The sequence below is a fragment of the Odocoileus virginianus genome, chromosome 27 (assembly GCF_023699985.2).
Source record: "Odocoileus virginianus isolate 20LAN1187 ecotype Illinois chromosome 27, Ovbor_1.2, whole genome shotgun sequence".
Classification (NCBI taxonomy): Eukaryota; Metazoa; Chordata; class Mammalia; order Artiodactyla; family Cervidae; genus Odocoileus; species Odocoileus virginianus.
Window position 1 is genome coordinate 31,038,943 of NC_069700.1, and position 17,536 is coordinate 31,056,478.

General features: G+C 39.2%; 1 protein-coding gene across 1 annotated transcript in view; it reads right to left on the reverse strand.

Moving 5' to 3' along the window:
* Positions 1–15,513, reverse strand: part of DNAH8 (dynein axonemal heavy chain 8) — a 341,076-nt gene extending 325,563 nt beyond the window's left edge. The window contains exons 1-2 of the mRNA XM_070456508.1: positions 15,367–15,513; positions 12,958–12,984 (exon numbers count right to left, since the gene is read on the reverse strand). The gene's annotated coding sequence lies outside the window, so the exon portion shown is untranslated. The remainder of the gene's footprint in view (positions 1–12,957; positions 12,985–15,366) is intronic.
* Between the last annotated feature and the right edge of the window lie 2,023 nt (positions 15,514–17,536).

Genomic DNA, 17,536 nt, shown 5'->3' on the forward strand with positions numbered 1-17,536 from the left:
TCCCCTGAAGAAGGGAATGGCAACCCACTCCAATGTTCCTACCTGGGAAATCCTATGGAGAGAGGAGCCTGGCGGGCTACAGACCATGGAGTAGCAAAGTGTCTGACACAACTGAGTAACTAACATACACACACACACACACACACACACACACACACACACACACAGTCTAAGGTCTAGCTTCTTCACACTAGAGGGAATTTGCTTAGGCAGTGACTACTTAGATGTCTGTGAATTACTATTGGACACAACAAAGGTATATAATACCCAGGGGTTGTGTGTGCATTACAATCTTACACTTGAAACTGGCCTATAGGAGTCAGCTGTGCTATCTATAATATGTCAAGATCAAGTATGATGATATATACTAGTGAAGTCACATCAACTACCTGTCACTCTGTTCAAATTTATGCTTTTGAATTCTACAAAATAATTCACTTTACTTGGTAAGAGAATCATGCCTTCTCTCAAAGGGTATCAACAGGTATTGTTGTCTAGTTTCTGAAACCAAAGAAAAATTTAATTTCAATAAATGGTAAAATATGTGTACTGATTGAGTTCAGTGGGGCTGGAGAGCATATCTATAGGCACTCGGTGCTCTTTCGAGAGACACACAGTAATTTAAGCCAGTATAGAGATACCATTATGTAAGCCATGAAAGAAAGGCTAAAATTGAAACATATTTTGCTTAAGAAATCAAGGAAGGATTCAATAAATCTAAATGAGGTTCCCATCTAAAAATTACTACTATTTCTTAAGTGTTGGCACAGATTAAATTTTCAGAAAATTTTATTACTTAAAGATTCCAGATAGTTAAGATTCATGACACATAAGTTTAGAACTAGAAAATACATGTTAGAAATCATCTAGTTTAATTTTCCCTTTTTACTGATAATGAAACTAAGATCCAGAGAAGTTACAGGTCTTATCCAATTACACAGTCAAGAATGATCTTCCTAATGAGGGAAGTAAACACATCAACACTTATAATTTCACTAGAACCAGTCAAAGTGTGCACAAAAATCTGTAGTGTCAAAAGAGAAAGTGCAGGAGGAAAATCTCTAAGAAAGAGCTGTCATTTAAGACAAGTCTTGGTAGGATACATATGAGTTCCATGCAGAAGACTGGAGTTGTTGTGCCATTGGGTCACTAAATCATGTCAGACTCTTTTGTAACTCGCCAGGCTCCTCTGTCCATGGGATTCTCCAGGCAAGAATACTGGAGTGGGGTGCCATTTCCTTCTCCAGGGCATCTTCTTGACCCAGGGATTGAACTTGAGTCTCCTGCTTGGCAGGCGGATTCTTTACTACTGAGCCACCAGGGAAGCCCAGAGAAGACTGGGGAAGTAATATTAATTGTCAGCAAGTAAATGCCAGTTTCTGTCCTTGCTGAGACACAGAACTGTGGTTGACAAATATATATGGAGAGAGGATGTAAATAATATGAATTTTTAATACACTTAATATATTTAATACTCAATATATATATTTGATGAAAATTGACATTATAATAATCATAGTCTAGACATAAAAAATGGAGTTGGGCTGACATTGAGGACCTGGTCTCAGACACATCCCTGCACCACTGAGAACTTAAATTTTCTCTGAATTGTATCAAAGTGAAGGACACCACTAACCATTTTCAAAACAGCACCTGCTGGCAGCTGCAACTTTATAATTTCAAGGTTTCCCCTTATACTTAACTATGGAACCATTTCAGATCCCAACAAATCCTTACTTAATGAGCACCCTTACTTCTTGCCAGTTCCAACTATTATTCTTGATAAACCGTTCATGTAATTTAACTGCAAACTTGTGATTTTTGCCTTTTTAAGCCTCCTTCATCTTGGAGTCCTGCATAACACAATTCAAGTGCTTTTTGAATCTGTCTCTCTCAGGCTGCAGTCCTAACAAACCCCAAATAAACACCTTTTAATTCTAATCTCTGTTTCTCAAATTTTGGTTAACATAGCATGTGTGTGTGTGTGTGTGTGTGTGTGTGTGTGTGTGTCTACATACACATATGTAGATATATACCGTGTATGTATGCATGCAAAGCAACTTCAGTCATGTCCAACTATTTGCGACCCTATGGACCATAGCCTGCCAGGCTCCTCTCTCCACGGGATTCTCTGGAAAGAATATTGCAGTGGGTTGCCAGTGGGTTGCCATGCACTCCTCCAGGGGATCTTCTCGACCCACAGTTCAAACCCAAGTCTCTTGCGTCTCCTGCACTGGCAGGTGAGTTCTTTACCACTAGCACCACCTGGGAAGCCCAATATATAGCACAGTCATACATATTTTGAACATTTTTTTCTAACACTAGTAAACTCAATTTATTTCAGTCTTTCAACACTTATTTTCTGCTAAGATGATAGGTTTAACTTCTTTAAAAAAAAAAAATGACTGGGGAGAACAAGATGGCGGAGGACTAGGTGGACGTGGAGTGCATCTCTCTCCACAGATACATCAGGAATACACCTTCAGACACGGACGGGCATGCAGAACACTAGCTGAGAGCTGACAGGAGTACATGACCAGTGGAAAAGAATACATAGACCCATGCAAAACTCAGTAGGATGGAGGAACTAGGGAGAAAACCAGGAGTGTTAATAGGACTGGACCTGCCCACAAAGGGTGGAGGAACTGAATCAGGGGTTCCATCCCCACATTGGGACAACTGTCTGAGTCAGAGGAGAAACACTTAAGGCTGAGACTGAAACAGCTGATCTGTGGCAGCCTAAATGGAAGGAGAATCAGCCAGTCCTTGCCACAATCATACATACCCCAGACAGGGACGAAGATCCCCTGTAAGGTGTAGCAGCTGGGAGCTGCAGTTTAAGGACTGTGGAGCAATCCCAGGGCAAGGGCTGCTGTTGACGGTGGAGAGACAGATCGAGGGGATGTGAGGGAGGAGACTGTGGTGGGAAATGCCTGTGGAGGAAAGCCAGGCAGCCATGGAAGCAAGGCGATATTGCTGAGTCACGCATAGCAGGTGGAGCCATCAGCACAGCCTCTCTCCCCCTACACGTTAGCATTGGCAGCTTAACAATAGAGAGGCTAGCCCATCAAATGCCTGACGCACTGAACTACAGACCTGGACCCCACCCAGGGTGCCCCTTTAAGCGCCTGATGCGCCGATCTACAGAGTAGGACCCCAGCCAGGGGGGCCCCTCTATGTGCCTGACACGCGGAACAACAGAGGACCCCAGGCAAGGGAGTCCTGTAAGTGCCTGAAAGGGCAGCGCTACAGAGAAAGACTGGCCAAAGAAGCCTTCTGACTGCCAGCTACAAGAGGCTCGAAAAAAGACTGTGATAGGGCCATAACTCCTGCGGGGAAGGCAGTCCGCGTCCCTGCACACTTGGCGCCGCCAGGGTCCCCACAAGCCAAGCAGCTGTGCCACCTTCACACTCAACTCTCACTGGGGCAGAGCTGCCATGGGCAAAAAAATTCTTGCTTCTATGCGTGCAGGGTCGCTTCAGTTATGTCCGACTCTTTGCGACCCTGTAGACTGTGGCCTGCCAGGCTTCTCGGGCAGGGAGGGGGGTTCTCCAGGCAAGAACACTGGAGTGAACTGGCCATTACTGGTTGCCATACCCTCTGGAGCACTGCATTTCCTGCTGCCCTAGCTGCCAGCCCCCCTGAGAACCTGGTGCTGCCAGAACCCCTGCGACCCAAGCAGCTGCACCTCCTCCACCCCTGGCCCTCACAGGGGCAAACCCAAGCCCTCCAGGGCAGCCTCGGGAGCACACCCCAGAGGACGACCCACACACAGAGGTGGAAATAAAACCACAACGGAAACCCAGGGGCAGTGTGGCTAAGGAAGAAGACCCAAAACCTTCCCACCAGCTGTACAAGCTGCAGATTAAATCCACACAATCAACTAGGCAGACTCTGTGTCTATGGAATACATAAAAGGTCACTGAGAACTCTCCCAAAAGAAAACGCACTGGTTCTGATAGCTGTGGACATTGGAGGCAAGAACACACAGGAGAAGGACCAGACTGGAATCTGAGCTGCCCCCAGAGCAGGTCCAGAGATCAGCACAGTGCTGGAGGGCGTCCTAGGGAGGCGAGGTGGACTGTGACTCCCAGGGAGGGAAAGGACTCTGACAGCAGAGACTCGAGAGAAACAGTTATTATTATTATGTTTTGCCTTGTTCTGTAGATTCTTTTGGATCTTTTTCTTTATTTCCCCCTCTGTTGTAGTTGTCAGTTTTATTGGCACTATGAAGTCTAATTAACCTTCAGAGGTTTTTTTTTTTTCCTTTATTCTCAGTCACATTTTTTATTGTTGTCATAAACCCCTGCCTTTATGTTGGGCTTTTGAAATTCTGGGGAGTTTTCCTTTTTTTGTTTCCTCTTTTTTAATTTTAACTTTTAATTTTTTAAACCTATTGTTATTTTTTTCTACATTTATTCCTTTCTTTGCTTTTCCTACTGTTCTTTGCCCCTTGTGGTTAATCTTTAATGTATATAAACCTTCTTCATCTACCTCTATTTAACTTTACATATCTATTCTTTCTTTTCTTTCTTTCCTTTCCTCTCAACATATTTGTTAGTTTTATTTTCATTGCTTTATTCTCCAATTGGCATCTTACTTTAGTTTTTGTCTTCCAGTTTGTGCTGTAGTTAGGTTTGTTCTGGTAGATATAATTTTTGGTTTCCTTTGTTTGCTGGGTCAATCTATTGTACTTTATTTTTGTTGGACTGTTTAGATTTTGCTTATGGGTGTATGTGTATATGTGTATATTCAGTCACACTTTTTATTGTTGTTATAAACCTCTGCATCTACATTGGGCTTTTGCAGTTCTATGCAGTTTTTTCCTTTTTTTCTTTCTTGTTCTGCTTTTTTTCTCTTCTCTTTTTTATAATTTTAACTTTTAATTTTTTTAACCTATTATATTTTTCTACATTTATTCCTTTGTTTGCCTTTCCTACTGTTCTTTTCCCCTTGCAGTTACTATTTAATGTATATAAAACTTCATCTACCTCCTATTTAACTTTGCATATCTATTCTTTCTTTCTTTGCTTTCTTTCCTTTCCTCTCAACATATTTGTTAGTTTTGTTTTCAATGCTTTATTCCCCACTTGGCACCTTGCTTTAGTTTTGTTCCCACTTTGAGCTTTAGTTAGTTTTGTTCTTAACTGGTAAATATAATTTTTTATTTTCTTTGTTTGCTGGATCAATCTATTGTACTTTACTTGTGTTGGACTGTTTTGACTTTGCTCATGGGTGTATATGTATATCTCTATATTCCATTCTTTTAATTATTATCTGCTTGATTTTGTAACTGTCATTTGTCTGGGGTTCATCTTTGGTTTCTCGTTTTTGGATATTTGTTTTACTCTCACTTAATGACATAACAAACCACTTGTGGAATCTTCATTCCTGACCAAAGATCAAGCCCTGAGCCTTTGGAGAGGGAGCATTGACTGCAAGGTCCTAGACACCAGAGAACTAACCCTAGGGAGCATCAAATAGTGAGAACTCACACAAATGAAACCACCTGAACACAACACCAGGCATCACCCAACCAACAGTAGCACCCTGTGCAGGACACCTCATCTAAACAATAAACAAAACAAAAATACAAACCCTATCATCAGCAGACAGGATTACCACCTCACTCAGCCTTTCTCATCAGAGGAAAAACAAACAAACAAAATCTAAGCACAAATCTCACTCTATAAGCTTACACAAACCACTGGACCAACCTTGGGAGGGCAGAAACCAAAAGGAAGAAATAAGTCAACCTTGAAGCCTGGGAAAAGGAGACCTCAAATGCAATAAGTTAAAAAAATAAAATAATGAAAAGGCAGAGAAATACTACACAAATGAAGGAACAAACTAGAAACAGAGAAGTCCAAATAAATGAAGTGGAAATAAGCAAACTACCTGAAAAAGAATTCAAAATTATGATAGTAAAGATGGTCAAAAACCTTGAAAACAAAATGAAGAAAATTCAAGAATCAATTAACAAAAACTTAGAAGAATTAAAGCATAAACATACAGAGACAAACAACACAATTACTGAAATTAAAAATAGAAGGAATTGTACTTCCCTGGTAGTCCAGTGGTTAAGAATCTGCCTGCCAATGCAGGAAACAATGGGTTCAATCCCTGGTCCAGGAAGATGCCACATGCCATGGGGCAACTAGACTCATCTGCCCAGACACTGAGCCGATGTGCCACAACTACTGAAGCCTGTGTGCCCTAGAGCCTGTGCTCTGCAACAAGAGAAGCCACCACTTTGAGAAGCCTGCAGATCGCAACTAGAGAGTAGCCCCCCTCTCACCGCAACTAGAGAAAGCCCACAGGCAGCAACAAAAACTCAGCAGAGACAAAAATAAATACATTTTTTTAAAATAAAAATAAAAATAGAAGGAATCAATAGCAGAATATCTGAAGCAGAAGAATGAATCACTGAGCTGGAAGATAAAATGGTGGAAATAACTTCTGAAGAGCAGGATAAAGTAAAAAGAATGAAAAGAACTGAGGATAGTCTCAGAGACCTCTGGGACAATACCAAATGTACCAACATTTGAATTATAGGGGTCCCAGAAGAAGAAGAGAAAAAGAAAGGGTTTGAGAAAAATTTTGAAGAGATTGTAGTTGAAATTTTCCTCAACATGGAAAGGGAAATAGTCTATCAAATCCAAGAGGCACAAAGAGTCCCATACAGGATAAACCCAAGGAGAAACACGCCAAGACACATACTACTCAAACTAAAAAAGACTAAACACAAAGAAAGAACATTAAAAGCAGCAAGGGAGAAGCAACAAGTAACATACAAGGGAAACCCCATTTGCTTAACAGCTGATCTTTCAACAGAAACTCTGCAAGCAGAAGAGAATGACGGGGTATATTTAAAGTACTGAAAGGAAAAAATCTACAAACTAGATTACCTCGCAAGGATCTCATTCAAAATTGAGGGAGAAATAAAAAGTTTTTCAGACAAGTAAAAGTTAAGAGAATTCAGAACCACCAAACCCACTTTACAACAAATGTTAAAGGGATTTATATAGTGAAGAAATACGAGAAGAAAAAAGATCTGCAAAATCAACCCCAAACAATTAAGAAAATGGCAATAGGAAAATATATATCAATAATTACTTTAAATGTAAATGGATGAAATGCTGCAACCAAAAGACATAGACTGGCTGAATGGATACAAAAACAAGACCCACGTATATGTTGTTTGCAAGAAACCCACTTCAGACCTAAAGGCACATACAGACTGAAAGTGAGAGGATGGAAAAATATACTCCATGCAAATAGGAAGCAAAAGAAAGCTGGAGTAGCAGTCCTCATACCAGACAAAATAGACCTTAAAATAAAGAAGATTACATGAGATAAGGAAGGACACTACATAATGATCAAGGGATCATTCCAAGAAGACATAACAATTGTAAATATCTATGCTCCCAACATAGGAGCACCTCAATACATAAGACAAACACTATAGACATAAAAGGAGAAACTGACAGTAAGATAATAACAGTAGGAGACTTTAACACCCCACTCACATCAATGGACAGATCATCAAAACGGAAAATTAATAAGGAAACAAAAGTTTTAAATGATATCTTAGATAAGATGGATCTCATTGATATCTTCAGAACATTCCATCCAAATGCAGAAGAATACAACTTCTTCTCAAGTGCACATGGAACATTCTCCAGGATAGACCACATCCAGGGTAACAAATCAAACCTCAGTAAATTTAAGAAAGCTGAAATCATATCAGCATCTTCTCTGACCACAACGCTATGAGACTATATATCAATTACAAGAAAAAAACTGTAAGAAACACAAACACATGGAGATTAAACAACATGTTTCAAAATAACCAACAGATTACTGAAGAAATCAAAAGGGAAATCAAAAAATTTCTAGAAACAAATGACAATGAAAATACAACAACTCAAAACCTATGGGATGCAGCAAAAGCAGTTCTAAGAGGGAAGTTTATAGCAATACAATCCTAACTCAAGAAACAAGAAAAACATCAAACAAACAACCTAACTTTACACCTAAAACAAATGGAAAAAGAAGAGCAAAAAACCCCCAAAATTAATAGAAGGAAATAAATCATAAAGATCTGAGCAGAAATCAGTGAAAAATAAATGAAAGAAACAATAGTAAAGATTAATAAAGCTAAAAGCTGGTTGTTTGAGAAGATAAAATTGATAAACCTTTAGCCAGACTCATCAAGAACAAAAGAGAGAAAAATCAAATCAACAAAATTAGAAATGAAGAAGGAGTGGTTACAACAGACAATGCAGAAATACAAAGGATTGTAAGAGACTATTATGAACAACTTTATGGCAATAAAATGGATAACCTGGAAGAAATGGACAGATTCTTAAATAAGTTCAATCTTCCAAGACTGAATCAGGAAGAAACAAAAATTATGAACAATCCAGTTAAAAGCACTGAAATTGAAGCTGTGATAAAAAATCTGCCAAAAAAAAAAAAAAAAAAAAAGCCAAAAAACCCAGGACCAGATGGTTTCACAGGAGAATTCTAACCAACATTTAGAGAAGAGCTAATGCCTATCCTTCTAAAACTCTTTCAAAAAATTTCAGAGGAAGGAACACTTCCAAACTTATTCTATGAGGCCACCATCACCCTGATACCAAAACCAGACAATGACAACACAAATAAAGGAAACTACAGGCTAATATCACTGATGAACATAGATGAAAAAATCCTCAACAAAATTTTAGCAAACAGAATTCAATGCATCAAAAAGCTCATACACCATGATCAAGTTGGGTTTATTCCAGGGAGCAAGGATTCTTCAATATATGTAAATCAATCAACTGTGATATACCATATCAATAAAAACCATATGATCACCTCAATAAATGCAGAAAAAGCCTTTGACAAAATTCAGCACCCATTTATGATTAAACCTCTTCTGTACACAGAAAATTATAAGACACTGATGAAAGTAATCAAAGATGACATAAACGGATGGAGAGATATTCCATGTTCTTGGGTAGGAAGACTCAATGTTGTGAAGATGACTATACTACCAAATAAAATCTACAGATTTAATGTTATCCCTATTAAATTACCAATGGCATTTTTCACAGAACTAGAACAAAAAATTTCACAATTCATATGGAAACACAAAAGACCTCAAATAGCCAAAGCAGTCTTGAGAAAGAAGAACGGAGCTGGAGGAATCAACCTTCCTGACTTCAGACTATACTACAAAGCTACAGTCATCAAGACAGTGTGGTACTGGCACAAAAACAGAAATACAGACCAATGGAACAAGATCAAAAGCCCAGAAATAAACCCATGCACCTATGGGTACCATATTTTTTACAAAGGAGGCAAGAATATACAATGGTGCAAAGACAGCCTCTTTGATATATGATGTTGGGGAAACTGGACAGCTACAAGTAAAAGAATGAAATTAAAACACGTCCTGATACCATACACAAAGATAAACTCAAAATGGATTAAATACCTAAATGTAAGACCAGAAACTATAAAACTCTTAGAGGAAAACATAGGCAGAACACTTGATGACATAAATCAAAGCAAGATCCTCTATGGTGCACCTCCTGGAGTAACAGAAATAAGAAAAAGTAAACAAGTGGGACCTGATTAAACTTAAAAGCATTTGAAAAAAAAAAAAAAAGCATTTGCACAGCAAAGGAAACTATAAGTGAGGTGAAAAGACTACCCTGAGAATGAGAGAAAATACTAGCAAATGAAACAACTGACAAAGGATTAATTTCCAAAATATATAAGCAGCTCATATAACTCAATGCCAGAAAAACAAACAACCCAATCAAAAAGTGGGAAAAAGACCTAAACAGACATTTATCCAAAGAAGACATACAGATGGCTAACAAACACATGAAAAGATGTTCAACATCGCTCATTATTAGAGAAATGCAAATCAAAACTACAATGAGATATCATCTGACATTGGTCAGAATGGCCATCATCAAAAAGTCTACAAACAATAAATGCTGGAGAGGGTGTGGAGAAAAGGAAACACTCTTGTGCTGTTGGTGGGAATGTAAATTGATACAGCCACTATTGAAGACAGTATGGAGATTCCTTAAAAAAACCTAGGAATAAAACCACCATATGACCCAGCAATCCCATTCCTAGGCATATACCCTGAGGAAACCAAAATTGAAAAAGACACATGTATCCCATTGTTCATCGCAGCACTATTTACAATAGCTAGAACATGGAATGGATAAAGAAGTTGTGGTACATATACACAATGAAATATTACTCAGCCATAAAAAGGAATGCATTTGAGTCAGTTCTAATGAGGTGAATAAACCTAGAACGTATTATACAGTGTGAAGTGAGTCGGAAAGAGATAAATATCGTATTCTAACACACATATACAGAATCTAGAAAAATGACACTGAAGAATGTATTTACAGGGCAGCAGTGGAGAAAGACATAGATAATAGACTCATGAACATGGGGAGAGGGGAGGAGAGGGTGAGATGTATGGAAGGAGTAACATGGAAACTTACATCACCAGACATAAAATAGACAGCCAATGGGAATTTGCTGTGTGGCTCAGGAAACTCAAACAGGGACTCTGTATCAACCTAGAGGAGGGGGATGGGGAGGGAGATGGGAGGGAGGTTCAAAAGGGACGGAATATATGTATTCCTATGGCTGATTCATGTTGAGGTTTGACAGAAAACAACAAAACTCTGCAAAGCAATTATCCTTCAATAAAAAATATAAATTAAAAAAAATGAATAAAGATCTCATAATAGGCAAAGGTTAAAAATAAAAAATAAACAAATGACCATTTCTGATGGGAGTTCAAAGTAGTACAACCTCCATGGAAAAAACAGTTTGGCAGTTCTTCAAAATCCAAATATAGAATTACCATATGACCCAGTAACTCCACTCCTCGGTGGAATTCTACTAGTAACTCTACCCAAGAGAATAGCATATGTGCACACAAAAAATTGTACACAAATGCTCAGAGCAGCATTATTCATAACAGCCAAAAAGTTAAAATAATCCAAATGTTTGATTAGATGATAAATGCATAAACAAAATGTGGTACAGTAATATACTAAAATATTATTCAGGAGAGAAAGAAAGAAGGACTTTATATGCTGCAACATAGATGAATCTTGAAAGCATCACATCAAGTGAAAGAAGCCAGACACAAAAGTCCACATTTGTTTGAGTCTATTTACATAAAATATAAATATAAAAGAATATCCAGGAAAAGCAAACCCACAGAGACAAAGTAGATAAGGGGTCACCAGGAGGTGAGGGAAAGAATTGAAACTGTTAACAGGCATGAGTTTTTTTTAATGGGTAATAGAAATGTTCTGGAATTATATAGTGGCTATGGCAGCACAAATCAGTGGATATAATAAAAACTACTGAAGAGTACATTTTAACCTAGTGAACTTTCTCTTACATGAAGTATATCTCAGTTTTAAAATGTTATTAATATTTTAAAAAGAAAAGTAAACAGGATAAGCACTGCACGAAGAAAATGACCAATTTTTGTTGATAGTTTATCAAGAGGTCTTAGTTTGCGAAAATCCTCCTCAAACCTACAAAGGAGGAAAAAAAGCATTTTGATACTAGATACTAGGTAAAAATACTAGAGAAAGGTAGAAGAACTAGTAAAGGTATTGAGGAACTACATCATCTGCAGGCACCAGCTTTGTCTCCTTGCTCACCTATTTGTAATCTTGCAATGAAAGGATAGTAAACACTAAAAACGCTTAAGTCAGTCCTGAACACCACCAGTCAGGTTAAACAATATCTGTAACTAAGGGTCAGGCTAAATCAATAGGCTTAGAGAAGGAAAACTGAGAGCAAATAAAAAGGAAAGAAAGCTGAGAGGAAGACAAATAGTGTGCAAAGAAAACAACAAAAAAAAACACACCCCAAATCTTCTCTCTCCTTTTCTCTGCCACAGCTACAGCTGCCATTCAAAGTGGTATGAGTGACTAAACCATGTCCAGGGCTATGATATTCACTCTGGGACCGAAAACAAGACAAGACTCTTGTCCTCCAAAATTCACAATCTTACTGGGGAGATAAAGTAGTCTTTGCAAACCAACCAACAGTGTAAATTTGTGACATTCTACTGGAAAAAGAAATTAGAAAAGGAAAAATTACAGTGGAAAAAATAGACAAAAATGATGTCATGCAGGATTTGGACATAAGTTGGCCTTGAAGGAGAAGGATTCAGTTAGAAGCAAAACGAAAAAAATCTAGAGAAAGAAGTAAAATGATAAAAACCTAGAGGGGTGGGAAAGGGGTCTGTGGGAAGGGAAAGGGAAGAGAAAGGGAACATATGTATACATACAGCTGATTCACTTTGTTGAACAGCAGAAATTAACATAACATTGTAAAGCAATTATACTTTAATAATAAAATTTCTTTAAAGTTTAAAAAGATGTAAATTCATGTTGATGTATGGCAGAAAGCATCACAATATTGTAATTATCCTCCAATTAATAATAAAATTTAAAAAAATTTTTTAAAGAAGCTACAAAAAAAAAAAGGAGTAAAAAGGTAAAGCCATGAAAAAGTATGAAGAGGTGACGAGGTGAATTTAGTTGGGAAAAAATGCTTAGAATAATGCCATATTGTATTTATTCTCCCAAAAGACCACACATTGCAAGGACTCAGAATCCGTTAAATAAATAATAAAATGCAGTTTTTATATAAGCACTGACTCCTAATGTCAACATTTTACAGAAAAGGCTCAGTTCTACTCAGAGCTTTTTTTCTAGCACTCCTAGGTCATACTTGAAAATCTCCTAATTAAGAATTCCCCCAGCTTAGCATAAAATACACTGAAAGAAGTCACCATGAGTTACTCTGATCCTATGGTAATCTAATAAACATAGTCTGTAGCCTCAATTCAGGTAAACATTTAATATAACATTTCCACCTCTATGTGTATCTCCTTACCTCAGTTTCCTTGGGATTTATGTGAAGCTGTTTAGGGAAGGAAAAAAATAGCATTTAAATTCTGAAATTTATTAGAATACTCCTCTCAGAATACAAGTTTTATGTAAAGAGTTCAATCTGTTCTCTATGAATTGAGTGCTGGCATATATATTTCAAGTTAAGGACAGGATAAACTCTTATTTTGTGGACATAAAGAGTGTTTATGGCCAGTAGTCTGTACACACTGACAATCAGGAAAGTGATAACCAGGAATTAACCACTATCAGGACTGAGAAACAAGTAAATTCTAAATAATTTGTTATAGTTTACATTTTTAAAGAAAATCATATATCTGAGACACTCAAAATAAATAAATAAATTACCACTGCCATTTTGGGGAGATTTTGCTTAGGGAAGCTGTAGAATTCATGCTCTAATGAAATCATTTGAGTTGCTTTTTCTATGTGGTTTCCAAATGTCAAATCATATATGGTATGTAATGAACTCTAAATAAAAAATATCAGCTTTACCATTTCCAAAGACTGATGCAGTTATTTCATTGTAACTTAGAAAATGTACACAACTGTTTTATATAGAATTCCTAAAAACTGCAGCAAAAATTTTAATAGAGTACATAGTTGAAATAGAAAAAAATTTTAGTAAATATAAGTTCACTTATTATATATACACATTCATATCTTTGTATGTAAACAATATGTTTGCAAAAGCAAAAAGAAGCAAGAAAACAAACACACTTCTTGGAAACAACCAAAATGTTCCTTAATACAAGGACCCATTGATTGTACTGTAATACTCTATTCAATAAAGTTTTAATTTTACATTAGCAATAAAAATGAAGCAAAGCTACATATGTATATATAGAAACATTTCAAATTCATTACATGGGAAAAATACATTATTTGAAGTATATGTATGCATATGCATAATATTTCATCTATTCTAAGATGCTCATTTTAAGGTTTAATTGGCAACCTTTTTTCCTTTCTTTACATTTTTTCCTTTATGTTTTTACATATAGTATGGAATTTCCATTTATGTAATTGCATAAAATTATAATCAGTAGTAGTTTAGATTCAATAAAAATACATTAAAACTTTCTGGGAAAGACACACAATGAATTATGAATGATTACCTTGAGTGAAAAAGGCTGGATGAGAGAAGTAGAGGAAGAGTTGTGCTTTTCAATTTGATAATTTAATGGTTTTTTGAAAATTATAATCATGTGTATATTTTACTTGTGTTCTATGTGTCTGTATCATATACTATAACACAAATAATGTGTCTATTTTTCTCCTATATATCTTAAGACTTAAAATTTGGAACCTAAATTTCCTTCTAAATTTTAGGATTTAGCACGACTAAATCATCTGAAGTGAAAGGGCAGGTCTTTACTCCAAGTAAAGACGCTTTGCTGGCTGTAAGAGCGCAGAGGGAGTGCAGGGTAAAACACCTTTTTATCTTCTCCTGCTCATCCTTCCTTGTCCTCCCAGGACAACTTGCTGCCACACGCAATCATTCGAAATTCCCACCACCCCTTCTCTTTAAGCTCAATTCTGGAGGTTCACTGAACCTCCACAAAGGCATCCCTGGTCATGTCCAGGAGCAGGTTGCCATGTCAACCACACCCCTTTCTCTCGCGCGCGCCTCTGTAACCCTGTCCCTTCCCCGTCACTAAGATCTCTGCGCGCTTGGGCCCTGTAGCTACAGACACACCCGAGACGCCCCTCCCAAGAAAAGTGCACAACAGAAGAGGTGTGGGGAGATGACAGACTGCTAAAAACGCACAGGGTGGTCAGTACGTCAGGAAAAGGGTGAATGAGCAAGAGAACTGAGACAGACTAGCAGGGAAAGAAACTTCTGGAAAAAACCTGACAGAGAAGATGACTTTGACTTGGGTCTCTAGAGCCGTCAGTAAAGGACGGGAAAGAAAGTGAAAGACTCTCAGTCGTGTCGGACTCTTTGTGACCCCATGGACTGTAGCCCGCCAGGCTCCTCTGTCCTTGGAATTCTCCATGCACGAATACTGGAGTGGGTAGCCTGCTCCAGGGGATCTTCCCAGCCCAGGGACCGAACCCAGGTCTCCCGCATTGCGGGTGGATTCTTAACCAACTGAGCCACCAGAAAGCCCAAGAATACTGGAGTGGGTAGCCTATCCCTTCTCCAGGACCTTCCCGACCCAGGAATCTCACCGAGGTCTCCTGCACTGCAGGCGGGTTCTTTACCAGCTGAGCCCCCAGCGAAACCCCAAAGGACGGGAAAAGGGGAGTAGTCTAGCAAGAAAGCAGGAAAGGCTCAACTTGCTTGGGGAAAGCGTCAAATTTAGTGGTGAGATCTTCGTGGTGCAGAGAAGTGGGGAGGAGACGGGAGCAGAAGACAAGCCTGAAGGGATAGACATTTTGTTGGTCTTACTTTTGAATTCTTAAAAGCGGGAGTGGGCTGTGGAATCTCTCAGACGTCCAGCGGAAGATACTGGGGTCGGCCAAGGCATGGGGCTCAGCCAGGGGCCTGTGGCGGGCTGGGAACCGGGGAGGCTGGGAGGTAGGCGAAGAGGGAGGCGAGTCGGCCGGGGCTCCGCGGGGTGGCGAACCGGGTCTCCGCGCGTCCCTGAGGACGCCGCGCCGCTCAGTTCAGCTGCGCCAGGAACTGCTCCAGCTCGGCCTCCGCGGCCACCGAGGCTCGGCCGTTGGGAGCCCGAGGCCTGCTCGCTCCCCGGCGCCCGCGCGGTTCTGCCCGTCGCGGCTCCACGCAGGGCGCGGGGGGTCGTCGGGGAGGCGGGCGCCGGGAGAAGGGCGTCCCCACCCCACGAGCTCACAGGCTGCGGGGGACACTCGCCGCGCGAGCCCGGGAACTTCAAACCTTTTTAAAGGGCTCTCAGGCCACTGTGGGAGCAGGTGCCTAGAGATGGAATGTTTGAAGGCTGTGGAATATTTGGGAGGATTCCAAGGGCTTTATGGGGATTGACAGGACGTTTTCTGTGACTTTAAGTTTTCTGAAGTTACTTCGTGTCTCACTAGACAGCATTAAATGTTTTCTTTTTAATTTGTTTGCTCAAACACCTATGACTGGTAATACAGATAGTAGAAAGACAAGAAAACGGACTTTTCAAAGTTTACCCCCCGCCCCCCGCCGCCTTTTCTGGTTCATTTCTGCTTTTCCCGGTGAAGTGGCGTGATGGGTGTCCGTTTTAATTAGGTGTCCAAGTCAATATTTGAATGTAGAGCAGATGGAGCTAAAATGAGGACTGGAAGATCTGTTAACTGAAACAAGTAAAATTAAATAAGCCGTGGTCTATGCAAATTAAGAAATATAGCAGGAGAAATATTAAAAGGTTATAAAAGTTACTAGAATTTTCGTACCCAGAGATCGTGAGTCTTAATATACTTAATATATTAAGTACTTATTATATATACTGGTATATTTTATATATACATATATATTATATATACTGGCATATTAATATATTGGCATATTTTTAGTTTTATTTTCATCTACTTATGTGAAAATATTTTTGTGGGATCGTGTTCCCCATATAGTTTTGGGTCCTGCTTTTTATCTCTAAATTTTGACTTTCAAGGATTTTCATGTATTTTAACAGTTCTTTACCAGTCCATAGGGCTTTCCTGGTAGCTCAGATGTTAAAGAATCTGCCTGCAATTTAGGAGACCAGGGTTTGATTCCTGGGTTGGGAAGATTCCCTGGAGAAGAGAATGACAACCCACTCCAGTACTCTTTGCCTGGAGTATTCCATGGACAGAGGAGCCTGGCCGGCCACAGTCTATGGGGTCGCAAAGAGTTGGACACAGCTAAGTAACTAACATACACTAGTCCTTAAAAATATAATTTTAATAGTCCGTCTAGTATCTTATTGAATAGTTGCATCACAACTTTTTTCAATAAATTCACTTACATTTAGCACACACACAAAAAAGAAAGAAAGACAAGGAATACTGCAGTCATCATATAGTATGAGGCAGTCCACATGGGCCCCCAGGGTTCTTGCCCACCTCGCTGAGAGAGATAAACTGCAAGACCTCACTGTCCTTTGACCTGAGCTGTTTCTTTAGCTAGTGTGTAGGCAATGAAGCAACCCGTGCGGCAACCGTGGCACTTCCCTGGGAGGGGTGCTCGCTTGTTTACTGCCTGCCACAGAAGTGCTAAGCCTTTAGCCCTGGAGTCTTAGCTGTCTCACAATCCACTGCCTGTGATCTCAGAGAGAATGCAGCAAGCAATCCTGAAGAGAGACCTTAGTTCTCTGCCCAAGAATTGGACCTGGGTAGCCTGGATGAAAACCAGGAATCCTAGCCACTAGTCCACCAGGGCCTAGAGGCTAGAGGCAAAGTACCCCTGGCTCTTACCTGCATTGAAAGCAAGAATGTTTTAAGGAGCTAAAATCTGTTAAAAAAAAAAAAAAAAAAAACAGGTAAAAAGTTTATTAAGAGACACAGCATAACATGTGGGAGAGCGCAGAGAGAAACAGTTTGTTTATTTAAGATGGAAATAAACACCTGGAGAGGAGTGTGGGCATCTTGAGTGAGGAGTATAGAAGTCAGAAGTTAGGCATAAATACACACCCAGAAAG